Here is a 14,352-nt window from a genome sequence, read left to right as displayed (position 1 = left end):
TTCCTATGTATACTTCCAAGGAACATTTCATGGATTTACAAGCAATACGTAAATACACTATTACCCCCTTTTATTCAAAGGGTTGCATACTTCCTCTTGGTTTCCTCGCTTTACAGTATATCTAAGAGATTAGTCTGCATAACTATAAAATAGATTTGTATTTCTTTCTACGACTGTGTAATATTCCTTCATTTGCACCAACCATAATTTGTTCAGTCTGGCCCTATCGGTGGACAATTGGTTGGCTCATACATCTTTTCTGATGCAAACACTGATGCAATAAAATAACCCTCTGCACACAACTTTGTGTATGTCTGTGCATCCATTGGATAAATTCCTAGATGGCAGGATTGCCTAGTCAAAGGGCGTGTACATTTGTAACGTTGACACATGCTGCCTAACTCATCTCTACGAAGCCTCCATCAATCCACCTTCCCTCCCCCCAGGAGTGGATGAGGGTGCCTTTTCCACACGCCCTGGTCAGCAGAGTGTGAAGATAGGCTCCTTGGATTTTGCCCATCGATATGGGGACAACTATTTCAGTGCGGTTTTAATTTGCATTTCTCTTACAGTGAATGAAGCTGGGGACATTTTCACATGTTTTAGAATCATTTAATTTTTTTTCCATTTTCCATTGGGTTGTTGGTCTTTTTCTTGTGATATTGCCTTATTTATAAAGAAATTCGCACTTTGTCATGTGAGTTGCAAATCTTTTCCTGAGTTTGTTTTGACCTCGTGATTTTGTTTTTGCCATGCACAAACCTTTTATTTTTATGTGGTAGAATCTGTTGTATAAGCCTCCCCCCCCCCCCCTTTTTTTTCCTATGGCCTCTGGGGTTTTTCCTACATTAAATTTACAAAAAAAAAAAAAAAAAAACTCTCCCAATGGTTTTTCTAATGCTTTACATTTTTGTATTTAAACTTATTCTGGCATAAGATATAAAAGCTTGTTTGTGTTTGTTTTCTGGAAGATAGTTTACCTATGGCCTAAAGCAGAAAGCAAAAACATTCTTTAAACTATCTTTGTGTAACCTGCAAAGTCCCTAGGTGGTGAAGATCGTCTGCACTCGGCTGCTAACCTAAAGGTTGGCAGTTCAAACTACCCAGCAGTACCACGGAAGAAAAGGTCTGGTGATCCGCTACCATTACGATTACAGCCATGAATATCCTATGGAGCAGTTCTACTGTGTAACACATGGGGTCATCATGAACTGGTTTCAACTCGACAGCAACTAACAATAACAACAATGTGTAATCTGCAAAGATCAGCTATCACAACTTTCAATAATATGTACGGAGCAATTATTATATGCTAAGCACAGGGATTCAACAGCTGTAAGGGTTGAAATAGAATCAACTCAACAGCAACCGGTTTGGTTTGGTGTGGCTTAAGGGTTATTAATGTTTTTTCCATTTGACAGATGAGTAAACTGAGGCTCAAAGTAGTACCCTGGTAAACAGTGGAGTCATGACTTGAACCCAGGATGGTCATGTCCTTGTCTTAATTTTTCTCTTCTCATGCAAACTCCAACTTCTTGTGTACTCTAAGACACTGCCATGTGGTTCCATCTCTCCTCATTAAACATCTCATCTGTGTTATTTTAGCATCACAAATAGATTGACTTCCTTGAGTCAGGTTGTCTTAAGAATCTCCTTGTTCAATATAGTAGTCAAGTCTATAGTAAGAGGTTCAATAAATGTTGGTCATTTGATTGATAGAAAATATCTCAAACACTATATATCTCAAGTAATAAGCAACAAGTTGTCATTAAGTCAATTCCGACTCATGGCGACTCTATGTGTGTCAGAGTAGAACTGTGCTTCACAGGATTTTCAATGGCTGATTTTTCGGAAGTAGATTGCCAGGCCTTTCCTCTGAGGTATCTCTGGGTGGACTCTGACCTTTCAGTTAGCAGCTGAGCTTAGTAACTGTTTGCACCACCCAGGGACTTCTCAAGTAATAGTCATAACAAATTTAGAGAGAGAAGGACAGATTTAACACCTTAATAATAATAATAATAATGATAATCAAGATCTGAATCAATTCAGATGAATTTTATTGCCCCAATTAGAAAAAAAAATTGAACAAAATGCAAAGCAGCAACAGATGTCTATATGGCCAGAAAATGGAACATCTTTGCCAAATCAGCCACCATTTCCTGGAATTCCATTTGAAAATTTCACATTTAATAATCTCCCTCTCATTGCCTGGTGCACTCATGCTGGACCAGGCCTGGTGACTTGACAGCTGGCTGTCCATCTTGAAGAGGATTGAGACTGGCATCCCATACAAGGCAGATGCCCTGTGGACAGAGGGTCTGTTCTCCTGTCACAGATGAATTGGATACAGGAAGCAGCTTGTCCCACCAGCTTGATTCCACATTCCCTCCGCCGGGACAGGATTGCACAATTTCAAAACAGCAGACGCCCTCAGGACTGTAGTGTCTTGGGGGACTCCTAATAAGATCACCCATCTGTGGAGGGAGGTAAGAGGCTTTCTCCCCCACAGCCACGGGGAGGACTATGCTTGCCCATCAGCAGTGCTTCTTTCTGCTGATGACTTCAGTGTGGTTGAGGTATTGTCCTCAGGTGCAAGCCCTGCTTCCCAGCACTTGCAAGGCCAACGCTGGCTCTCAAGGTACAACAACAACTCCTGAGTATGTACACTATACTCAGAGCATGGCTAGGCCCTACCATGCTTTTTCATTCAATCCTCATGATGACCCTATGGATTGGGTTCTATTATGTCCCCCTTTTCCAGATGATGAAAACTGAGGCTCTGACATCCAAGGCAAGGTCTTTGGAGCAGAGACTCTGAGTCTAGGCTTCTGATTCCAAATCCTGGGCACTGGGGTGACTGCCACTAAGCCTCAGGATCTAGATGGAGACTCTGAATTGTGAAACTGGAATTGTCAGTGCTATGAGTAAACCTTCCCAGCCATCGAATAAGAGCAGGTGGGATGATAGTGAAAATGAACATCCTGGGAGAAGGCAAGTGTCCTGGATTCTAGTTCTCTCTCTACTATTTGGAATAATGTTTAGAACCGATAACAGAGCTAACTACATGTCAGGCACAGTGCAAAACCCTGTATGTATTAGCTCATTTAATCCTCATCACCATCTAATGAGGTAGGTACTATTATGGTCCCCATTTTACAGACGTGTAAACTGAGGTGTTGAGAAATTAAAGCAAGACGTTTTGGCCAAGGTCACTCAGCGAATGGGTCACGGAGCTGCCATTCAAGTCCAGAGCTGTCTGAATACAAACCCCAAGCCTTTACCGTGCATACCATGTGGATTCTCAGGTGACAGTGCTCAGAAGAGAAACACATGCCAAGACCCCTATTTGTGTGGGTGCTAGGTCTGTAAATTAACAGTAAGCAGCTTCTTAGTCACAAAAATCATGGACAGTCTAGGGTTGAAAGGACCTTTAAAATCTGGTCCATCCCTTCATTTTACAGACAAAGAAACTCAGGTCCATCGAGAGCAAATGGCTTGTCCAACACTACACATGAGTTTCTGGAATTAGCGGTAGAGCCAGAGAGATAACCCAGATTTCCCAAGTTTTACTTCAGTGCTTGAGAGCTGTACTGTAATACCTCTCTAAGAACCTGAATAAACAGGCAAACTGTTAAACCCACTGACTAAATGTCCCCACATCACCTTCCAGCTGGATGTGAACAGAGGAGACTTAGCGGGAACCACCATGGTGGCCAGCTCCTAAGTCTGTCGGGAGGATGCATTCTTAGTTTCAAGACCGCCCAGCAGAGAGAAGTGAGAGCTGGAGAGGCTGATCTAGATAATTGAAGATAAAAAACAAAACAAGCAAAAACAAAAGATTTACCTCAATTATCCAGATACTTTGGGGGAGACATTTCCAGGGTCTGAGTTGCTCGTTTCTCGGACCCTCCATGCCTCACCCTGTGAGCAGACGCAGAGAGTGATGGGCATGCCTCAGCAGACCCTAGTCTTTTCTACCATTAACTTTCCTTACCATGGCCTTGTCCAATGTAACGCTTGAAAAGGTGGATAGCAGGAAAAAGGGTCATTGATTTCACTTGGAGCCTTCCTGAATCCTGAACACGGTTGAGAATTCTCAACAGTTGAGACTGTGGGTGCTGAATGACCACAGAGAATGGTCTAGAAGTCTTTTGGGGACCACCTATGAGACCCATCCCAGGAAAGATGGTCTCAGGAACTCAGCCGGCCCCATTTGGGCGCAAAGGAGCTGCATAGCTTCAACTCCCATGATAATGACCCACTGCAAGACCCTCATATAAGGAACAAGTTCAAATGCCTCAACAGAACCTGGGTCACAGGGGAGCCCAAGTGTGCCAATAGGTCTCTACCAACAGGCTCACCATCATCAGTCTGTGGCCTTGTCTTCCTAGGCTCCCCAGGAAGCCCCTGAGACCTCTGGAAGGTCTCTCCTGGATCATGGGTCCCGGGAGAGAACTACCAGCAGCAGGAAAGCTCCTGGGGCTTTCCCCGAACATCTCGGAAGGTACCAACAAGGCTAGGTGAGCAGCGCAGGATCAGCTAGAAGGAGTGGGAAGTCAGAAGGGGAGGAGCTTGTTTGGCTCTTTGTGTTTTCTTCTCTCCTTTGTGTATTTGTTTCAGCCCCCATTCAATTTGTGGTGCAAAGCCTGAAGCAGCCAGGAGGCCTCTCCTTCAGCTGTCGCCAGCTCCCAAACTTGCCTCATGCTCCTGTTTATGTTGGTTGTCATGGAGACTTAAGTGCTGGCTTGAATGGAGCTAAATGCGCCAGGGCTGGGAGATGGAATAGGGCCAGGTGTATTTTTAAAGCCATCTGGGAAACCCGGTCACCACAAGGAAAGCCTCTCGCCCTGATCAGCGTGTTCTTTCCTTGGGGACTGGTTTACAAACACAAAGTGGGTAAAAGCTAAGCCTCTGCTTTCTATCCCACCTTTAAAGCTAAAAAGGTGTGTTTGGGTTTTACTTAGAGTTTTTGCCTTTTGACACAATGACTGGAAAACTGTCACGTCTCCACTGGTGCAGAGACCCTGGGAAGTTCTGGAAATAGTAACAGAAAATGTTTAGATACCGCACATTGTGTGCCAGGCACTGTTTTATGTTTAAAATTAGCTGTCTAATCTTCACAACTGCCCTGTGAGGGAAGTTCTACTTTTGGTCCCATTTTACAGATGAGAACACTGAGGCACAAGGTAGGTAAGTAATTTGCCCAAGGCCACAAAGGTAAGGGAAACACAGAGTTTGAACCTAGGTAGCATTCTAACCATTATGATATTCTGCCTCTGCAAGGTTGTGGGGGTCAGGAAGTCCTGACTTGGAATTTTGACTCTGGCACTGTGTGACCTCAGGCAAGTGGCTTCACTCTCTGAACCTTGGTTCCTTCTTGGGTAAAATGAGGGTACTAATGGCTATCCAGTGACGTTGTTGTGAAGATTAGAAATACGATATGTGAAGAGTCTAGCAAATAGAAAGTGTCCAGTGAAAGGTAGCTTTGGTAACCAGACTCAACCTCTGCATCACAGCCGGGAAGGGGTGCTGAGCTGTGACTGCTGCCGCTCAGAAGGAACAAGTGAGGCAGGAAATGTATCAGGGCCAGCAGGATCACAGCTGCTGTCTGAAAGTGTCTATAGCAGATGCTGGCAGTTCCCTGCCCATCAGCACTCATCAGTCCTCCACAAGCTTCCCACTTCCTGCCACAGGCACCTGCGACTATGCCAGAGGGCTCCTCTAGCTGTGGGAAATTGCTTGAGCAAGCAGGAATATGGGGTGATTAGGTATAAAGGAGGGAGCAGTGGCGGTTCAGGGACAGAATTCTCACCTTCCATGCCGGAGGCCCAGGCTCGATTGCTGGCCGATGTACCTCAAGCACAGCCACTACTCATCTCTCAGTGGAGGCTTGTGTGTTGCTATGATGCTGACCAGGTTTCAGCGGACCTTCCAGACTAAAGTGGACTGGAAAGAAAGGCCTGGAGATCTACTTCCAAAAATCAGCCAGTGAAAACCCTGTGGGTCACAACAGTCTGATCCCCCACTGATTATGTGGATGGCGCAGGCCCGGGCAGCATTTCATTCAGTTCCTTGTTTCATTCTGGTCACCATGAGTCAGAGGCTGACTCTACTGGCAACTAGCAACAACAAGGTATAGGGAGTTGGTAGATAAATGCTCCCAGTTGCCTGTCTCCCTGAGGTCTCCAGCAGAATGGAGCCCCAGTTGCTCAGAGTGATAATCTGCTCATTAACACACACACACACACACACGCACGCGCACGCGCACGCGCACACGCACACACAGACACACCCGGTATTGACTGCCTTTCTTTCCCAGTCTCACTTCCCTGCCGCCCTATAGTGCTTCCTGGGGCTACCTTCCAAATTAACTCAAACCCTTGTCCTTCTGGGAAGGAACCCACATGAAGACAGTATGTATGCCTGTGTCTTTTATCCTGATGTCAATTCAACAATGCACTCGTGGAAAAGAGAACTGTGGTCGTCTGAGTAAGGGCCCCCAAAGATATGCAGGCCCAGAATGCTCCTTAGAAGCAAGGATGGTGAGACTGTGTCTTACATACTTTGGACATGTTGTCAGGAGGATTGGTCCCTGGAGAAGGACATCATGTTTGGCAAAGTACAGGGTCAGCGTTAAAAAGGAAGACCCTCAAGGTGTATTGACACAGTGGCTGCAACAATGAGCTCAAGCACAACAATGATTGTAAGGATGGCTCAGGACCAGGCAGTGTTTTGTTCTGTTGTGCATAGGGTCACTATGAGTCGGAACCGACTCGACGGCATCTAACAACAGTCCCTGGGAGGAAACCCTGGTGGCGTATTGGTTAAGAGCTACAGCTGCTAACCGAAAGGTCGGCAGTTCGAATCCACCAGGCACTCCTGGAAACCCTATGGGGCAGTTATACACTATCCTCTAAGGTTGCTGTGAGTTGGAATTGACTCGATGGCAATGGGTTGGTGGTTAGTCCCTGGGACCTGTAAATATTACTTTATATGGCAAAAGGACATTACGAGTGTGATTAAAGTAAGGATCTTGAGGTGGGGAGATTATCCTGGATTATCTGGGTGGGCCCTAAAGGCAATCACAAGTGTCTTATTGGAGGATGACGGGAAGATTTGACACAGAAGATGACAATGTGACTTTGAAACGAGATGCTACGCTGCTGGCTTGGCAGATGGAGGGAGGGGCCGTGAGCCAAAGGATACAGGGAATGCTACCCTAAAAGCTAAAAAAGGCAAGGAAACACATTCTTTTCTAGAGCCTCCAACTGATTTCAGACTTCCGACCTCCATTCAGAGCTGTAAGAGAACAAATGTGCATTGTTTTACGCCACCAAGTCTGTGGTAGTTTTTTACAATGGCCATAGTAAACTAATACAGTAACTCAGGGACAGGCTACAGCGGCAGTTCTCCAAGTGTGGTCCCCAGACCAGGAGCAACAGCAGCACCTGAGCTCCTGTCAGAAACGCAGATTCTCAGGTCCCACCCCAGATGTCTGCTGCTATTTATAAGGTTCTCACTAGTCAATTTTTTCAGAAGTAGACTGCCAGGTCCTTCTTCCTAGTCTATCTTAGTCTGGAAGCTCTGCTGAAACCTGTCCACCAAGGGTGACCCCACTGGTATTTGAAATACCGGTGGCAAAGCTTCCAGTATCACGGCAACCCGCAAGCCACCACAGTACAAAAACCTGACAGATACACGGTAGAGGGTCAGCGAAAAAGAGGAAGACCCTCAAAGAGATGGTTTGACACAGTGGCTGCAACGACGGGCTCGAGCATGGCAACATCACGAGGATGACTCAGGACCAGGCAGTGTTTCGTTCTGTTGTACGCAGGGTCGCTATGAGTCAAAACCGACTCGATGGCACCTAACAACAACCACCACCCCAGATGTGCTGAATCTGAGCAGAGCCGGGGGTGGGCCCAGTGATCGGTGCTTTAACAAGCCTTCCTGGTAAATTGTGATGCTCCCCATAAACAGAGCATCCAGTTCAGTGGTCGGCCCTGGCTAGATGTTAGAATCACCGGAGAGCTTTCAACAGTGTGAATGTCTGATCCCATACCCCAGAGATTCTGAAATGCGTGGTCTAAAGTGCAGGGTAGACACTGGGCTTTTTTAAATTACCCCACCTGATTCTTGTCCAGTTAGGGTTGAGAACCAGTGTGATGGTATGAGAACCACTGATCTAGAAGGTTGATTTTCAAACTGAGCTTCACAGAGCATGGGGATTCTGGGAAGATGCCCCAGATGTCACTAAAGATGGGGAATGCAGAGGCCAAACCAGCAGGGCTCCTGGCCCTAGGGGTCAAAAAGTCACGTGTAATTAAAGAAAACAAGCCCATTGCTGTAGAGTTGGTTCTGACTCATAGAGACCCTAGAGGGCAGAGTAGAACTGCCCATGGGGTTTCCAAAGCTATAAAATATTTATGGGAGCAGCCTGCCACATCTTTCTCCCACAGAATGGCTCGTGGGTTCTAACCACCAACCTTTCAGTTAGCAGCCAGCGGAACACTTCAACTATTGCCTTCTATGTTTGCCAATGGCACCTTCCCCCACCCCAGGTATTTTTGTAAGGCGCTCTGCCAATTTTTCTTTTAAAGCAACATGTTTTTAAAAACTGCATAGCGGAGTTTACGAAAATACTTGGGGGTTGCAGGGAGGGCGAGGTTGGCAAACAAAACGTAGAAGACTCGTATTATTTACGTAAAACACAGTAATTCCACTGTAGAAACAGCAAATATAGGGATCCCTAAGGTCCCTGGGTGGCAGGGTTGGTGGCTAATCTAAAGGTTGGAAGTTCAAACCCACTGACCAGGGAAGAAAGGGCTGGTGATCTGTTCCGTAAAGATTACAGCCAAGAAAGCCCTAAAGAGCAGTTTTACTCTGACACACACGGGGTCACCATGTTTTCACGGCAATGGATTTGGTTTGGTTGTTGGATGTCGGAATTCATGAGCCTGAAACAATAATTCTGCAACTGCCTCAGGCCACTCATCAGCTGGTCCATACGCTACTTACTTCTAGTGATTCACAAATTGACGTTAGGGAGAGAAAGTACAGAACAGGCTAATTCTGCAAGGTATAAAAAGGAAGAGGAGATAGAAGGGTATACTCATTTGGCTGTTGGTTTATTGGGACTGAAGTTTTCCACAAGCATAACTTTTACTTGTGTAGTCTAACACCTCTCTGAGTTTTGCCATTTAGAAACGAAATACAAAAATTATAAAGCCAAACCTGTTGGGATTTTTAAAAGGAAAAATGGAAGTATTCCAATCGGACAATTGAAGTAGGTTTTTTTTGTGTATTTTTAATGTCAGAACAGTTATGTTTCAATCTGTATTTTGATAGCTACTGTCCCCAAAACAAACATAATTTAAATGTCATTTTAAAATGTATGGGCTGGCAATTTAAAAATTTTACTACATAATTAAGAACAATGGGTCAACTTATTAAGTGAGGAAAGCCGGCATTTGATATTATACATGAGTTTTAAGATTCTTCTAAATTTAATTTTTATAAAATCTTTAAGACTGTATTAATCTATTTTGACTTTTCATCACTTATTCATGACATACCTACCATATTGAAAATGACAAAATTTTTTTATTCTTTTAATTTTTAAGGAACAGTTATAAAATGAAAAAGGTTAGTGATTCCAAAAAGGTTGGGAAAAACTTTATCATGTGGGCAGAAGCTCGACTCCATCCACAATGTCCCTTCTATGGCTGAGCTATCAGTACGGAAAGGTCTGGGAGCTCAGGTGCGGTGAGTACCTACTACATCTGTGGTTTTCAAACTTTTTTGACTGCAACCAACCGGAAAAAAATTTACTTCATGCCTCAACCTGGTACACATACAAACACACACACTTGGCAAATGGAACAAGTTTCACAAAATAATATTTATCCTTATGATGTGCAATGTGCTGTGATATTTCTAGACTATTCTATTCCATTCCAGTCTATTTTGTTTCATTTCTTGTTGCTGCTTTCGTTGTTTAATGCTGGTCTTGACCCATTTAATTGTTTTCACAACCCTGTAATGGATTGCAACCTGTGGTGTATAAAACCAAGCATTTTACAGATACTGTCATCTAATCCTCCTAGACGCCCAACAGACATCTCAAATGTAACATGGCCAGTCTTTACTCCTGCTGTCCCTTTACCTCAAAAAAATAAAGCTGCTCCATCCTGCAGCTGTCTCCATCTCAGTAAGTGGTGTCTCTAGCCTCCTGGCGGCTCAGGCCCAAACTCTCTGAGCTATCCTTTAGTCCTCTCTTCCTCTCACCCCTCCCCTCATGGTCACCAGCAAATCCTGTTGGCTCCACCTTCAAAATACTGCATTTCATTGATTTGCAGACACTCTAGATATTTAAGATGCATCCAAAAAAAAAAAAAACCTGCCAATCATGTTTGAATATGCCATAGATTCTATGATATATCCTGACATCAGAACTGTTAAAATTCAGCTTCTCAAAACCTTCATCTCTCCCACCTGAGTTCGAGCCCCCTTCATCTCTCCGGATCACTGCAGTAGCCTCTGACCTGGTCTGCCTTCCTTCCACTGTGTTCCCTAGACTTGATTCTCCACACAGCAGCCAGAGAGAACCGTTTAAAAAAAAGGTCAGGTATGATCATTAAGATTGTGTGTCAGCTTGGCCATGATTCTCAGTATTCTGGCAGTTGTATTAATGTATGGGCTGGCAATTTAAAAATTTTACTACATAATTAAGAACAATGGGTTGTGATCACTTCCCTGTTGAGATTTGATGTGTGATTACCCCCATGATGGGATCTGCTGTGGGTAGCCAACCAGTTGAAACGGAGTTTCCTTGGGTGTGTGGCCTGCATCCAAATATAAGCAGACTTTCTGGCTTTTATCTGTGCTAGATCCTGCAGCTAGCTCCTGTTCATCTGACCTTCGGTTCTTTGGACTTGAGCTAGCAACTTACCAGTGGCCTTGCTTGCCAATCTTAGGATTTGTCAATCTTTACAGCCTGTGAGCAAGAACCCTGCTTTCTGACCTGCGATCATGGGTTGGTCAGCTCTTGCAGCTACATGAATCAGGAGAAGCCTTGTGGTCTTGCCTTCCAACCTTGGGATTCATCAACTTTCAACAGCCTGTGAGCAAAAGCCCTGCTCTCCAACTTGCCAATCTTGGGTTTGCCAGCCCCTGTGGCTGCATGTATCATGAGAAGCCTCTATCCTGATCCACGGACTTGGGTGTTCCAGCTTCTACAACCTCATAAGCCATTTCCTTGATATAAATCTCTCTCTATATTTCTACACTTTACTGGTTTCGTTTCTCTAGATAGCCCAGCCTAAGACATCAGTCCATGTCATCCTCTGCCCAAGCCTGTCAATGGGTCCTCTTCTCTTTTCTAATAAAATTAAAATTGCAAATAATCATCTACAAGGTTCTTTATGATCTGTCCTGCACAAACCCTCTGATCTTATCTCCTGGTAACATCCCCTTCATTCACTCGACTCCAGTCACACTGGCCTCCTTGAGCCCCAGTAAGCTCACTCCTGCCTCAGGACCTTTGCACTTGCTAGTCCCCATCCTAGAATACTCTACCACAAATATCCACATGGCTCACTATCTCACCTCTTTCAGGTTTTTTTCCAAAGGACAGCTTCTCAACAAGGCCTTTCTGGACCATCATATAAAATTACAACAACCCCCTCCTTCCCTGACACCAGCACCAGCTAGAAAACTTACAAGGCTCGGTGGAAAATGAAAACATAGGGAAATGAAGGGAAAAGATGCCCTTAAAGCCAATAAGAGATAAAGCTTTTTCCTTTAAAAATATTTTATTACTTATAAAACTAACAGGGTAATAATGATACATGACTAACAACATAAACTTACTCTGAGCTGTTTCTTCTGACACCAATTCTGTTTTTTCTGACACTAACTGCAAATGTACTTTTTCTGACCCTCACCACCTTGAGCTAGATCCAAACATCACATAAGAAACCAAGAGTAGCTTCATAATTTTTGTATAATTCCAAAGGCCCGTTTATGTGTTTTATCTCTGTACCTTCAATTACAAGAAGAAAATAATTTTAAAATTGTCTCTCTTATTAATAAAATTATTTCACCCAAAGCTTTAAGCGAAAATAGTGTTCTTTTCTGTCAAATACCATAATCTGTAAATTGAATTTCTATTTCTAGACTTGTGGATATTTGCTTTGCAATGTTGTCGCAGTTTTCAAACCTGTTGTTGTTAGTTGCCGTCAAGTCGATTCTGACTCACGGCGACCCCGTGTGTTTCAAAGTAGAGCTGCTCCATAGGGTTTTCTTAATGGAAGCAGATTCCCAGGTCTTTTTTTCGTGGTTCCTCTGGGTGGGTTTGAACCACCAATCTTTAGGTTAGCAGTCAAATGCAAACTGTTTGCACCACCCAGGAACCCTTAGTTTTCAAACTAAGCATGTGCACTCAGGGACAGCTGCTATGTGCTTGGGCCACTGCCCACTGTGCCCACAGACACCACATCTGTGTGCCCGTGCTCTCACCTGGGTGTCTCCTCTACTCACACACGTTTCATTGTCCACTGGACTTCACTCACACAAAAAGAGCTCAAAGATAAAATTATTAAGAATTTCAAAATGGTAAAAATAAGAAAATATATTTTCACAACGATTAAAAATCAATGAATCAAAAAAAAAAAAGAAAGAAAGAAAGGTAGAGGGGGAAAGGAGAGCTAGCAAAATGTGTTCAGTTGGCCAGTGGCAAGTGGTATGCACATAAGTTAAGATCAGAGACGGAGGCCTTTTAAAGAACCTGTGTCAATAAGTCACAATGGTTGTTCGCAAAACTAAAGAATTTAAAACAATATGTAAAAATCAAGCTCTGAAAATTTTCAACTAAAAACTATGAGCGCAAATAATTTTAAATGCTTTTCTGCAGTATATTCACCAATATGACCAAAATAACAATGCATTTTAGTCATTTACTTTTCCTTACTTTAATGACATTTAGACAAATTAATAACCTTATATTTTATGTATAAAAAAAAAGAATTTCAAGATGGTGATGGAGAAGCATTAAACCAAACATGGTGATTTTCTCAGCTCAAGGCCCCATCTGATGCACATGTCATGCGTCCATGAAGCTGGCTCTGCCTGGCACACCCAGAACCCTGACCTTTCTTTATTTTCTCTTTGGCACTGTCACCCTCTGATATGCTTTGCATATTCCCATATCACCCCCATTACAATGGAAAGTCTACTGTGGGTGGAATATTTTTCTCTGTTTGTTCACTACTGCACCCTAACTCCAGGTATATACTTGGCACACATTAAATGTCTGTTGAGTAAACAAATCAAATTCTCATAGCAATCCTGTAAGATGGAGACCATAATACTCATTTTACAGATGAGGAACTTGGGGCTCACCAGAGTGAGGTAACCTTCTAACCAACACACAGCTGATAACCAACAGGGCTAGGATTCAAACCTAGGACCCCACTACACTGCTTTATCAGTAGGGGCTGCTGTGAAGAGCAAATACAACTGTAGCTATGAAACTGGTTTGCACAATGAGAAGTTTGGGGATAACTGGTACCAGTCATTAGAGCAGTGTTGCTGCTGTTGTTAGTTGCCATCAAGTCAATTCCAACCCATGGTGACCCGTGTGTGCAGATTAGAACTGCTCCATAGGGCTTTCAAGGCTGTGACCTTTTGGAAGCAGATTGCCAGGCTTTCTTCCAAGGTGCCTCTGGGTGGGGTGGAACCAACAACCTTTGGGCTAGTAGTCGAGTGCTCAACTGTTTGCACCAACCAGGGACCACTTATAAGAGCAATAAAAAACCAAACCCATTGCCATCGAGTCGATTCCGGCTCATAGCGACCCTATAGGACAGAGTAGAACTGCCCCATAACGTTTCCAAGGAGCAGCTGGTAGATTTGAACTGCCAACCTTTTTTTGGTTAGCAGCCAAACTGTTAACCACTGTGCCACCAGGGCTCCTGTAAGAGCGATAATAAGTAGTAATTTTGATTGTGAATCACATTTAAAGAAGTGGGACACTAACTTATTTGGTGTCTCACTGAAGTCAGAGGAGCTTCCTGTTCATTCTGGAGCTGTGTTGTTTTGTTATAGTGGAAGTGATGGTGGTTGTGGATCTGAAGAAAGCAAGCTTGGCCTGGGGCATCCTAGGGGAGACCCTCCCATCCCTACACCCACCCTCTTTGTGTATCTGAGCTGAAGATGAGCCCAGTGCTTAATTCACAGGCTCAGAATGCCGTGAGGTAGGAAGGTTGGAACCCCTAGAGAGCCCTCTGATTTGAAAACCCTCTCTGATTTTATTATCCAGAGGAAATATGGAGAGCTAAATGGGAGGAGATG

This window comes from Loxodonta africana, chromosome 27 (assembly GCF_030014295.1).
Source record: "Loxodonta africana isolate mLoxAfr1 chromosome 27, mLoxAfr1.hap2, whole genome shotgun sequence".
In the NCBI taxonomy this organism is placed as follows: domain Eukaryota; kingdom Metazoa; phylum Chordata; class Mammalia; order Proboscidea; family Elephantidae; genus Loxodonta; species Loxodonta africana.
Note: the sequence above shows the minus strand (reverse complement) of the source record.